Below are 14,468 nucleotides of genomic sequence, written 5' to 3' on the forward strand. Positions count from 1 at the left end.
TAAACTCACAGATTAAAGAACTAAACAAATCTAACAAATTCTTAACACAAAACATTCAGGAAATCTGGGACACCATGAAAAGACCAAACCTAAGAATAATTGGGGTAGAAGAAGGAGAAGAATTACAACTCAAAGGCCCAGAAAACATATTCAACAAAATTATAGAAGAAAACTTCCCCAACCTAAAGAAGGATGTTCCTATGAAGGTACAAGAAGCCTACAGAACACCAAATAGACTGGATCAAAAGAAAGCATCCCCACGCCATATAATAATCAAAACACAAAACATACAGAATAAAGGACAGATATTAAGAGCTGCAAAGGAAAAAGGTCAAGTAACATATAAAGGGAAACCTATCAGAATTAACACCTGATTTCTCAATGGAAAACCATGAAAGCCAGAAGAGCTGGATAGATGTGCTACAGACACTAAGGGAACATGGATGCAAGCCTAGACTACTATACCCCAGCAAAGCTTGCATTCACCATTGATGGAGAAAACAAGATATTCCAGGACAAAAACAGATTTAAACAATACGCAGCCACAAATCCAGCCTTGCAGAAAGTAATAGAAGGAAAATCACAAACCAAGGAGTCCAACAATGCCCACATAACTCAGGCATCTAGCGACCCTTCACCAGCACAACTAGAAGAAGGGAAACACACAAACTCTACTACTAAAAATGACTGAAGTTAACAACCACTGGTCATTAATATCACTTAATATCAATGGACTCAATTCACCTATAAAAAGGCACAGGCTAAGAGACTGGATACGAAAGCAGAATCCAACATTTTGCTGTTTACAAGAAACACACCTCAACCACAAAGACTTTACTCAGAGTAAAGGGTTGGGAAAAGGTTTATCAAGCAAATGGCCCTAAGAAACAAGCAGGTGTGGCCATTCTAATTTCCAACAAAGTTGACTTCAAACTAAAATCAATCAGAAGAGATGGAAAGGGACACTTTATACTCATAACAGGAAAAATCCATCAGAAATGAAGTCTCAATCCTGAATATCTATGCCCCTAATTAAAGCTCCCACTTATGTAAAAGAAACACTTCTAGAACTCAAGGCAGCCATCAAACCACACACACTAATAGTTGGAGACTTCAACACTCCTCTCTCACCAATGGACAGGTCAATCAGACAGAAACCTAACAGAGACTGGAAAGACTTAATGGAGGGTAATGAACCAAATGGACTTAACAGGACATCTATAGAACATTCCACCCAAATAGGAAAGAATATACCTTCTTCTCTGCGGCTCATGGAACCTTTTCGAAAATTGACCATATACTTGGTAACAAAGCAAACTTCCACAGTTACAAAAAAATATTAGTAAACCACCTGTGTCTTATCGGATCACCATGGATTAAAATTAGAATTCAACAACAATGCTACCCCCAGAAAGCCCACAAACTCATGGAAACTGAACAGTCATACTACTGACCCACACCTGGGGTCAAGGAAGAAATAAAGAAAGAATTAAAGTCTTTCTTGAAGTTAATGAAAACCAAGACACAACATACTCAAACCTATGGGACACAATGAAAAGCAGTGCTAAGAGGAAAGTTCATAGCACTAAGTGCCCCACTTAAAGAAAACGGGAGAAAGCACTCATTGGTGACTTAACAGCACACCTGAAAGCTCTGGAAAAAAAAGAAGCAGACTCACCTAGGAGAAGTAGAAGACTGGAAATAATCAAATTGAGGGGCAGAGAATCAACAAATAGAAACACAGAAAACAATCCAAAGAATCAATGAAACGAGAAGCTGGTTCTTGGAGAAAAATCAACAAGATTGACAAACCCTTAGCCAAACTAATCAAACGGCAGAGGGAGAACACGCAAATTAATAAGATCAGAAATGAAAAGGGGGACATAACTACAGACACAGAGGAAATTCAGAAAATCATTAGATCTTACTACAAAAGCCTGTATGCCACAAAATTGGAAAATGTAAAAGAAATGGACAGTTTTTAGATAAATACCATATACCAAAGTTAAACCAGGACCAGGTAAATGCTCTAAATCGTCCTGTTAGTCGTGAAGAATTAGAAACTGTTATCAGAAACCTCCCTACCAAAAAGAGCCCAGGACCAGATGGTTTCAATGCGGAATTCTACCAGAACTTCCAAGAAGACCTAATACCTATACTCCTTAAGGTATTTCATAATATAGAAACACAAGAGTCACTGCCAAATTCCTTCTATGAAGCTACAGTTACCCTGATACCTAAACCACACAAAGACTCAACCAAGAAAGAGAATTACAGGCCAATCTCACTCATGAACATGACGCAAAATTCTCAATAAAATACTGGCAAAACCGAATCCAGAACACATTAGAAAAATTATCCATTACGATCAAGTAGGCTTCATCCCAGAGATGCAGGGCTGGTTCAACATACGAAAATCTATCAATGTAATCCATCATATAAACAAACTGAAGGAAAAAAACCATATGGTCATCTCATTAGATGCTGAAAAAGCATTTGACAAATTCAGCACCCTTTTATGATAAAGGTCTTGGAGAGATTAGGGATACAAGGGTCATTCCTAAATATAATAAAAGCTATTTACAGCAAGCCGACAGCTAACATCAAATTAAACGGAGAGAAACTCAAGGCTATCCCACTAAATTCAGGAACACGACAAGGCTGTCCACTCTCTCCTTATCTCTTCAATATAGTGCTTGAAGTTCTAGCAATAGCAATAAGACAACATAAGGGAATCAAGGGGAATTCAATTTGGAAAGGAAGAAGTTAAAACTTTCATTATTTGCAGATGATATGATAGTATACATAAGCGACCCCCAAAAACTCCACCAAGAACTCCTACAGCTGATAAACTCCTTCAGTAACGTGGCAGGTTACAAGATCAACTCCAAAAATCAGTCGCCCCTCCTATACACAAAGGATAAGGAAGCAGAGAGGGAAATCAGAGAAGTATCACCTTTCACAATAGCCACAAATAGCATAAGATATCTGGGAGTATCTCTAACCAAGGAAGTGAAGGATTTATTTGACAAGAACTTTAAGTCTTTGAAGAAAGAAATTGAAGAGGATACCAGAAAATGGAAGGATCTCCCTGCTCGTGGATTGGGAGGATCAACATAGTAAAAATGGCAATTCTACCAAAAGCAATCTATAGATTCAATGCAATCCCAATCAAGGTCCCATTAAAATTCTTCACAGAGATGAGAGGACAATAATCAACTTTATATGGAAAAACAAGAAACCCAGGATAGCCAAAAAAATCTTATACAATAAAGGTTCTTCTGGAGGCATTACCATCCCTGACTTCAAAACTCTATTACAAAGCTACAGTATTGAAAACAGCTTGGTATTGGCATAAAAACAGAGAGGTTGACCAATGGAATCGTATAGAAGACCCGGATCTTAAACCACAAACCTATGAACACCTGATTTTTGATAAAGGAGCCAAAAGTACACAATGGAAGAAGAGGGCATCTTCAACAAATGGTGCTGGCATAACTGGATGTCAACTGTAGAAAGAATGAAAGTAGATCCATATCTATCACCATGCACAAAACTCAAGTCCAAATGGATTAAAGACCTCAATATTAATTTGAACACATTGAGCTGATAGAGGAGAAAGTGGGAAGTACTCTACAACAAATGGGCACAGGGAACCGTTTCCTACGCATAACCCCAGCTGCACAGACTTTAAGGCAACATTGAATAAATGGGACCTCCTGAAGTTGAGCAGCTTCTGTAAAGCAAAGGACATTGTCACTAAGACACAAAGGCAGCCTACTGACTTGGAAAAGATCTTCACCAACCCTGCAACTGACAAAGGTCTGATCTCTAAAATATATAAGGAACTCAAGAGACTAGACGGTAAAATGCCAATTAACCCAATTAAAAAATGGGGCGCTGAACTGAACAGAGAATTCTCAACAGAAGAAGTTCGAATGGCCAAAAGACACTTAAGGTCATGCTCAACCTCCCTAGCTATCAGGGAAATGCAAATCAAAACAACTTTGAGATATCATCTTACACCTGTCAGATTGGCTAAAATCCAAAACACCAATAATAACCTTTGCTGGAGAGGTTGTGGGGTAAGGGGTATACTCATCCATTGCTGGTGGGAATGCACACTTGTGCAACCACTTTGGAAAGCAGTGTGGCGGTTTCTCAGGAAATTCGGGATCAACCTACCCCAGGACCCAGCAATTCCACTATTGGGAATCTACCCAAGAGATGCCCAATCATACAACAAAAGCATATGCTCATCTATGTTCATAGCAGCATTATTTGTAATAGCCAGATCCTGGAAACAACCTAGATGCCCCTCAGTGGAAGAATGGATGAAGAAACTGTGGAATATATACATGCTAGAATACTACTCAGCGGTAAAAAACAATGACATCTTGAATTTTGCAGGCAAATGGATGGAAATAGAAAACACTATTCTGAGTGAGGTACCCAGACCCATAAGATGAAACATGGATGTACTCACTTATATTGGTTTTCTAAGCCATAATTAAAGGACATCGAGCCTATAAATTTGGGATCCTTGAGAAGATAATAAGATAAAAAAAATAAAAAAAGATATAGTAATCCTCCCTGGATATTGGAAGTAGACACGATCGCCAGGGCAAAATTGGGAACTTGAGGGGTTGGGCAAGACTGGGCCAAGGGAAGATGGGGAGAGAAAAGTGTGAAGGGGAGAACGGGGGAGCTCGGAGAATGGGGTGCTTGGGATATAGGAAGGGTGGATATGGGAGCAGGAAGCATATATCTTAATTTAAGGAGCTACCTGAGGGGGTGTCAAGAGACTTGACCCTAGAGGGGTTCCCAGGTTTCCAGGGAAATGCCCCAGCTAGTTCCTTGGGCAGCTGAGGAGAGGGAGCCTGAAAAGCCAGTTCCTATAGCCATACTGATGAATTTCTTGCATATCACCATAGAACCTCCACCTGACGATAGATGAAGAAAATGACAGAGCCCCACATTGGAGCACCGGACTGAGCTCCCAAGGTCCTGATGAGGAAGCAGAAGGAGAGAGAACATGAGAAAGAAGTCAGGACGTGAGGGAACCTCCAGCTGGCGACCAGATGGGGAAGGTTGACTGAGCCCCACATTGGAGCACTGGACTGAGCTCCCAAGGTCCTGATGAGGAACAGAAGGAGCCGAGAAACTTGAGGGAGAAAGTCAGGAACGAGAGGGGTGCGTTCACTCATGGAGACGGTGGGACAGAACTAATGGGAGATCACCCACTCCAGTTGGAATGGGACTGATGGATCATGCGACCAAACCCGTCTCTCTGAATGTGGCCAACAGCGGGGGGGCTGACTGAGAAGCAAAGGACAATGGCTCTGGGCTCTGATTCTTCTGCATGGACGGGCTCTGTGGGAGCCTTCTCAGCTTGATCCATCACCTTCCTGGACCTGGGGGGAGTTGGGAGGACATTGGTCTTAGCATAGAGTGGGGAACCCTGATGGCTCCTTGGCCTTGAGAAGGAGGGAGGGGAGGTATGGGTGGAGGGGAGGGGAGGGGGAGAAGGAGGGGAGGGAAGGGGGAGGAGGAGGGGAGGGAGGGGGGAGGAGGAGGGAAGGAGATGGAAATTTTTAAATATAAAAAAAAACCATGAAAAAAAAAAGAATTAGAAAGTAAAAAAAAATAAATAAAATAAAATACAAAAACTGTAAACATAAGAAAAATGTTTCTGTATTTCAATATGAAGTTTGGACATGATTTGAAAATAATAAAAGTCTCATGTATCACAAAATGTTAATCTTACTCCTCACCCACTTAGTGTAGAACCATTTTTAGCTTATGAACCATGTGAAGTAGATGGCAGGCCAGATTCTGAATAATTTGATGACACTTGATCTAAGCCTTTAAGGTGGAAAATATTTATTAGTTTTATTTATCTCTTGCCTAACATTAATTCCTGCCTGCCTGAAAGTGATAATTTCTTTATAGGCTATTAGGGTTTTTTTTTTAACTTCAACTATGTTTTTGTTTATTTTCTACTTTTAAAAATTGGGATGCTTTATTTGCAACATTTAAGTTTTTATTGAAGTAGGTATTTTGGTATTCTTTCCCCTGAATATTGCCTTAAATGTATTGTATAGATTCTTATATGGAGAGTTTAAATTGTTTTAAGCACTCACATTTTTATTTTTCCCCTTTTACCAAAGGTTATTTTAAAACAAAATTTAGGATTTAAGACAAATTTTGTTTTCTTGTTTTATTTTGTTATTAAAACCCACCTTTACATTGTATCACTTTCAGAGAATAGTATACATACTATTTGTATAGTTGGAACTTAGTGAGGTTTAATTTTGGTATACTATGTGCTTTTCAAGACCTTTACAAGGCACTTGTAAAGACTGTATGGAACTTGATAAATACTCACTAGATCCACCTTGCTGCTGATGAAATATCATTCATGTGTATTCCGTGTGTCCACCTGTTGATGCGTATGTGTTTGCATGTGGAGTTGTAAACAGAGACTACACTTTTGTTTCCCAGCTGTCCAGAACTGAATATTCACGCAGAAACTAATTAATTACAACAATGTTTGGCCAATGGCTCATACATATTCCTACTTAGCTTTTACACCTTAAATTAACCCATTTCTATTAATCTATTAATTGCCACAGGCTGTGGCTTATTGGTAATGTTCTGGCATCTTTCTCCTTAGGTGACTACATGGCATCTTCCTGACTCTGCTTACTCTCTCCCTCTATCTCTGTTAGGATTTCCCACCTACCTTTATTCATCAACCAATAAAAGCAACACATATACAGAAGGACATCACACATCATCTCCCCCTTTCTGACTAATTAAAAAGGAAGGTTTCAACTTTAACAAAGTAAAATTATATATACAAAACAGTTATCAAGCAAGAATTATACTTAACAATATTTAATCCATTTACATTTGATAAATTAAGTAAAATACTTTGTCATCTAGCCTATCTTTGTGAGTCTAAGGTTTTATATCTAATTTATCTTTTATCATAACTAAGGAAAAGTATAACTATAACTATCTGTCTTTAATTCCACCAAAGATTCCAGGAGGATATAATATAACCTAAGTGAACAAGAAGTGCATAGTAAGCAACTTCTAAAGTTCTAGAAATGACAAGAGACATCTTGTTGCCTCTTGTTGCCTGGACAGTCCCTTATATACCAGATCTCTCCAAGAGTTTTATCATGAAGGGGTGTTGGATTTTTTTCAAAGACCTTTTCAATATCTGATGAGATGATCATATGCTTTTTTTCTTTCAATTTGTCTATATGGTGGATTACATTGACAGATTTTCATCTGTCAATGAACCATCCCTGTATCTCTGGGTTGAAGCCTATTTGATTGTGTTGTATGATCTTTTTGATATGTTCTTGGATTTGCTTTGTGTCTATTTTATTATTTTTACATCAGTAGTCATGAGGGAAATTGGTCTGTAATTCTCTTTGTTGAGTTTTTGTGTGGCTTAGGTATCAGAGTGACTGATTATGGCCTGATAAAATGAATTTGTCAATGTTCCTTCTGTGTCTATTTTGTGAAATAATTTGATGAATATTGACAGTGGTCTAAATTCTGTGCTAAAACCATCTGGCTCGGTGGGCTTTTTTTTCTTGGGGGTTGGAAGACTTTAATGATTGCTTCTATTCTCTTAGGGGTTATAGTTCTATTAAAATTGTTTATCTGATCTTAATTTAACTTTGATGAGTGGTATCTCTCAAGAAAATTGTTCATTTTAGATTTTCCAATTTTGTGGAGTACAGGTTTTTGAAGTATGACCTAATGATTCCTTGGATTTCTTCTTTGTTTGATGCTATATCCCCCTTTTTGGATATTCTATCTCTGTCTCTTAGTTTGGATAAGGATTTGTCTATCTTGTTGATTCTTTCAAAGAACTAACTCTTTGCTTTGTTGATTCTTTGTATTGTTCTCGTTGTTTCTGTTTTATTGATTTCAGTCCTAAGTTCATTTCCTGCCATCTACTCTCTTGGGTGTGCTTGCTTCTTTTTGTTCTAGTGCTTTCAAGTGTGCTGTTAAGTTGCTAGTATGAGATCTTGCCAATTTTTTTATGAAGTCACTTAGTGCTATGAACTTTCCTCTTAGCACCAAAATATGTCCCATAAATTTGGGTATGTTGTGCATTGAATTTCATTGAATTCTAGGAAGTCTTTAATTTATTTCTCCCTTGATCCAGTTCAATAGGGAGTTTTTCAGTTTCCATAGTTTGTAAACTGTCTCTAGTTGAAATCCAGTTGAAATCTAGTTGAAATCTGTGGTAGTCTGATAGGATATAGGAAATATTTCAATTTTCTTGTATCTGTTGAGACTTGCTTTATGACTGATTATGTGGTCAATTTTGGAGTTTGTTCTGTGAGGTGCTGAGAAGAAAGTACATTCCTTTGTGTTTGGGTGAAATGTTCTGTAGGTATGCTAAATGTATGCTAAGTCCATTTGGTTCAGAATATTTGTTAGCTTCATTATTTCTCTGTTTTTGTCTTGTTGTCCATTGGTAACAGTGGGGATATTAAAGTCTCCCATTACTAATGTGTGATGTTTGATATATGATTTAATCTTTAGTAATATTTCTTTTACAAATGTGGGTGCACTTGTGTTTGGGGGCATACATGTTAACAATTGAGATATCTTGGTGAATTTTTCCTTTGATGAGTATGAAATGTCCTTCCCATCTCTTTTGGTTAATTTTGATTGGAAGTCTGTTTTGTTAGATATTAGGTTAGCTACACCAGCTTGCTTCTTGGGTCCATTATTTGGAAAAATCCTTTTCCAACTCTTTACTCTGAGGTAATGTAGACCTTTGATGTTGAGGTCTGTTTCTTTTTTGCAGCAGAAGGATGGATTCTGTTTTATCTTCCATTCTGATAGCCTGTATCTTTTGATTAGGGAATTGAGTGTATTGATACTGAGCAATATTAATGGCCAATGCTTGTTAATTCTTATTATTTTGTTGTTGTTATTGGGGGGGTGTATGTGTTCCCTTCTTTTGGTTTTGCTGATGTGAGATTATTTCTTTTGCTCATGGGTGTAGTTAACCTCCTTGGGTTGGAGTTTTTCTTTTAGTATCTTCTGTAGGGCTGCATTTGTGGATAGATATTGTTTAAATTTGACTTTGTCATAGAATATCTTGTTTTCTTCATCTATGATGATTGAGAGTCTTACTGGGTATAGTAGTCTGGGCTGGTATCTGTGCTATCTTAGATTCTACAAGACATCTGTATAGGTCCTTCTGGCTTTTAGAGTCTCAATTGAGAAGTTGGTTGTAATTCTAATAGGTCTTCCTTTATGTGTTACTTGACATTTTTCCCTTGATGCTTTTAATATTCTTTTTTGTTTTGTATATTTAGTGTTTTGATTATTATGTGGTAGCAGGGGGTATGGTGGGTGGGTTTTCTTTTCTGATCCAATCTATTTGGTGTTCTGCAAACTTCTTGTACCTTTATAGGCATGTCCTTCTTAAGATCAGCATGTTTTTCTTCAGTGATTTTGTTAAAATTACTTTCTGGGCTTTTAAGTTGAGATATTTATACTTCTATTTCCATTATTCTTAGGCTTGGTTTTTACACCGTGTTACAGATTTCCTGGATGTTTTAGATTAGGAATTTTTTAGATTTAACTTTTGTTCAATCAATAAATCAATTTCTTCTATCATATCTTTTATGCCTAATATTCTTTCTTCCATTTCTTGTACTCTGTTGATACTTGACTCTGTAATTCCTGTTTGCTCACCTATATTTTCTATCTCAGGATTCCCTCAGTTTGTGTCTTATTGCTCCTATTTCCATTTTCAGATCTTGAGAAGTTTTCTTCACTTCCTTTACATGTTTTTTCTTCTTGGCTTTCTTTTTTTGGTTTTTCGAGACAGGGTTTCTCTGTGGCTTTGGAGCCTGCCCTGGAACTAGCTCTTGTTGACCGAACTCACAGAGATCCGCCTGTCTCTGCTTCCCGAGTGCTGGGATTAAAGGCATGTGCCACCACCGCCCGGCTTTCTTCTTGGCTTTCTTTAAGGCATTTATGTTGAAATGTTTGTGTTTTTCTCTATTTCTGTAGGGGATTCATTCATTTTCTCTTTAGGGACCTCTAGCATAAGTGTGGTTTCAAGGTCATTTCTTGTGTTTCCGCTGTGTTAGAATATTGAGGGGTTGCTGTAGTAGGATAGCTGGGCTCTGATGGTGCCGCAATGCCCTGGCTGTTGTGTTCTTATACTGGTTTCTAGGCATCTGTCTGGGTTTGGGGTGAATATTGGTCTAGGTACCAATTTCTGAGTTTGTTTTTGTTGGATGGGTGGTTTATTCCTTGGTTTCTGTTTCCTCTTTGGTCTTCTGATCCTTGTGGTCTGTATTTCTGGTGGCCAGGTGTGACCTCTGGTCAAGCAGAGTCTCCCTCAGAGTTGGGTATTGGATTTCTGGCCTTTCTTTCCTTCTTACTCTGTGTCTTGCTGTGTAAATTGGTGGCTGGCTCCTGATGTCCTCCTCTTTTTCTCCATCCTAGATCTCTCTTTCCCCCACAGATTTCTCCTCCTATTATTCTCTCTGCCTGTCAGCCCCACCTATCACCACCTATCATTTCTCCTGCCTTGCTCCTGGCCTTTGACCCAACACCGGGAAAGTGGAGGGAGGGGGCTCTGTGTTTTTCTGACTGGCCCGGCCTACAGCTGAGCAGCAGGTTTCTACCCACGTAGGAGCAGAGGAATGGCAGCAGGTATGGACAATGGGCAGGAAGAAGTGATAGCAGCTTGGGGCCTTGGGATCTGAACAAGGACATCGGAGGTTTTTGAGACCAGGTGGGCTTCTTAGCTGTTTTGAACGGCATGGCCTGCACTTGAGCAACACTCCACTGTTAAAGTACAGATGTTTCATAACTTACAATTTTTTTAATTTTGTGGAGTGACATATACTGTGTGTCTATGACACCTTATATTTTGGTCCCTTCCTGCCCTGCCCACGCTGGTGTTCCATGGCAATATTCTTGTGATCCTGGGCAGCAGTAGCAAGATGCAGGTCCCAGTCAATCATACAATTAGCAGAGGAAACAACCGATAGTGTGAAATACACTTAGTAACACTCAGTAGGCGAGATGTATTTTTACCTTTTAACTCACAATATTCTCAAACTACTTTGCACTGGGTTAATCTAGGCACATCTATAGGAGGCAATGTTACATCATTACTCATTGTTTTTGAAATTGTATTTTCCCCTTAATGATATAAAACACATAGCTATTCTGGTCCATTTGTCTCACTTTGTCTTGATTCTATAGTTAAATTTATTAAACTCTCAATGCAAGTTCTTTTGCTGATGTTTCCCCAGTTACCATTTTTTAGGGAAATACACAGATCTCCAGGGTGAGTGAAATAGGATTTTAGTTTGTAGATCAGATTAAATGGCCACAAATATATACATATGTCTAGTCTAGGGCAGCAATACCATATACATATGGAAACAGTACTATCTTCTAAGCATAGTACACAATCATCCAAATATTTCATCACTGGGAGCACATTTTGCACATGGACAAAACGCAAGGGAAAGAAGAGTAAGGCTGTTACTTTATTTTCCTCATTTATTTGCCTGAGGAATCTGCCAGCTTGGTTTGCTTTAAAGGGTTTACTTTTAATTCATTCTCGAATCCCACCCCCAATGTGCTGTGTTGGTTATATGCACATAAGAGTGGGTGCCTCCTGAAGCTGGAGGCATCAGAACTGGAGTTACAGGGGGTTGTGAGCTGCCATGTGGGTGCTGAGAACTGAACTTGGGTCCTCTGCAAGAACATCAAGTGCTTTTAACCATCAAGAACTCTCTGCATTTCACAGCTTGGTTTCTTTTTGCTTTTTCTCTCCTTGTCTAGCCTTCTTGTATGTGCTGTATTTTCTCCATGACTGTCCTATGAACATACACATGCTCTCAAATCTACCTAGGCTGTCTATGGATGACCCTATTCACAGTTTGTTCACTCACCTTCTGTCCTTTCAATGTCATTACACTTTCTGAAATTAAGATTACTTTGGTAGCATGTAAAAAGAAATAACCATGCTCAGTTGCTATAAGTTGAATCAAAAGTTAGGTTCTCAGCATCCTAAGTAGTAGGTTATGACTAGTGAGAAACCATTAGTCACTGCATAGGCCCAATATATCTGTTTGTATATATTTGCCCAAATGGATATTTTCTATTATGGATTCCATAGTAATTTTCACTCATTTATATTTTCATATATAGACTATATAGGCTAAATTGCACAAATAATTGGGTATAAGAATAATGTAAGCAAGCCAGGTGGTGGTGGCGCATACCTTTAATCCCAACACTCAGGAGACACAGGCAAGTGGATCTCTGTGAGTTCAAGGCCAGCCTGGTCTACAAGAGCTAGTTCCAGGACAGGCTCTAAAACTACAGAGAAACCCTGTCTCAAAAAAAAATAATAATGTAAGTTAAAGTATATCTTTGTTATGATCCAGAAGACTTCATTCTCCTGTCTGAACCCCCTTATTCTTGACTATAGAATTAGGGGCAATGAAAGTGAGGCTCTTCTGTCTTTAATTATGAATATAAATGTAAGAAAATTACAATTTCCTAAGTCGTAAGTAAACAAAATAAATACCATTCTGAAGAGGTGCATTGTAACATGAGGGGGCCTGCTTGTTGGGGTATCTTTCCCGCCTGGTACCCCACACCCAAGCCCCAAAGAAAATCACAGAGATCTCCATAAGATTATAAACTGATGGCCCATTAGTTCAGGTTACTTATTAGCTCTTATCACTTATATTAACCCATTATTCTGATCTATGTTAGCCATGTGGCTCAGTACCTTTCACAGCGGGGCAGATCACATGTTGCTTCTTTGAAGTCTGGGCAGGCAGAAATGGGAGCAATGGGCTTCCTCCTTCCTAGAATTCTCCTGTTCTTATCACCCTTCCTCTACTTCCTGTCTGGTTGACCCCCCCATACTTCCTGCCTGGCCAATCAGTGTTTATTCAAAATATGATTGACAGAATACAGACAATTCTCCTGCACCAGTGCATGAAGTCCTTGTCCATACTAAAAGCAGCAGTAGCCATACTCGAAAGAACAAAGCCTACTTGATTTTTTTTCTCATTTTTTTATTCAAGATTTCCATCTCCTCCCCTTCTCCTCCCCCCTCCCTCCCCTCCCCTCCACCCACACCCCCACTCCACCTCTCTCCAAAGACAAAGAGCCATCAGGGTTCCCTTCACCATGTTCAGTCCAAGGTCCTCCCAGCTCCCCCTAAGTCCAGGAAGGTGAGCAACCAAACTGACAAGGCTCACAGTGAGCCCGTCCATGCTGTAGAGTTCATGCTCATCGCCATTGTCCTTGGTTTCTCAGTCCTCCTCCACCGTCAGCCACATTCAGAGTCCGGTTTGGTCTCCTGTTCCATCAGTCCCACTCCGACTGGACTTGGTGGTCTCCCGTTAGATTTGTCCCACCGTCTCAATGGGTAAAAGCACTCCTCGTGGTCCTGGCTTCCTTGCTCATGATCTCCCTCCTTTTGCTCCTCATCAGGACCTTGAGAGCTCAGTCTGGTGCTCCTATGTGGGGCTCTGTCATTTTCTCCATCCAATGCCAGGTGAAGGTTCTATGGTGAGATGCAAGATATTCCTATATACCTTTCTTTCCTTCTTACTCTGTGTCTTGTTGTGTAAACTGGTGGCTGGCCCCTGATGTCCTCCTCTTTTTCTCCATCCTAGATCTCTCTCTCCACAGATTTCTCCTCCTATTATTCTCTCTGCCTGTCAACCCCACCTATCCTTTCTTCTGCCTTGCTACTGGCCTTTAAGCTCTTTATTAGACCTATCAGGTGTTTTATACAGGCAATGTGAATACAGCTTCACACAGAGTTAAGCAAATACAACAAAAATATGTGACACATCTTTGCATCATTAAACAAATATTCCACAGCATAAACAAATATAACACATCTTAAAATATTGTTCTACAACACAAAACTGATTTGAACCACAGAAACTAGGAAATTTTTACCAGATGAGGCAAATTAAGGTTAAATCCATGTTCTATTTTTAAAAAGAGATTATTTTTAATTATGTGTATACCTATGGGTGCCAGAAGTATTGCGTTCCCTTGGAGCATGAGTCACAGGAAGTTGTAAACCATCTGATGTGGACACTGAAAACTAAATTCAAGTCTTCTTCAAGAGCAATATGTTCTCTTAACTGCTGAGCCTTCTCTGGAGCTCTTGATTCAAAGTCATCATGCAAACCATTGTTATATTTATTTACTCTAAGACTACAACTCTTCACAAAACAAGTTACATGAACATGGGCTCTTTGAAGAACTTTGGAAGAAACAATAATGAAAAAATAGCTATTAGTGAATGAATATACATTCCAGTTTATTCTGGCCTGTGATAATATGCCATTTGTCTTGGTATAATTAGTAATAACATTTCATCATTCTCAAGTGACCCAATTTACAAGTTA

Source organism: Arvicola amphibius, chromosome 1 (genome assembly GCF_903992535.2).
Source record: "Arvicola amphibius chromosome 1, mArvAmp1.2, whole genome shotgun sequence".
NCBI lineage: Eukaryota > Metazoa > Chordata > Mammalia > Rodentia > Cricetidae > Arvicola > Arvicola amphibius.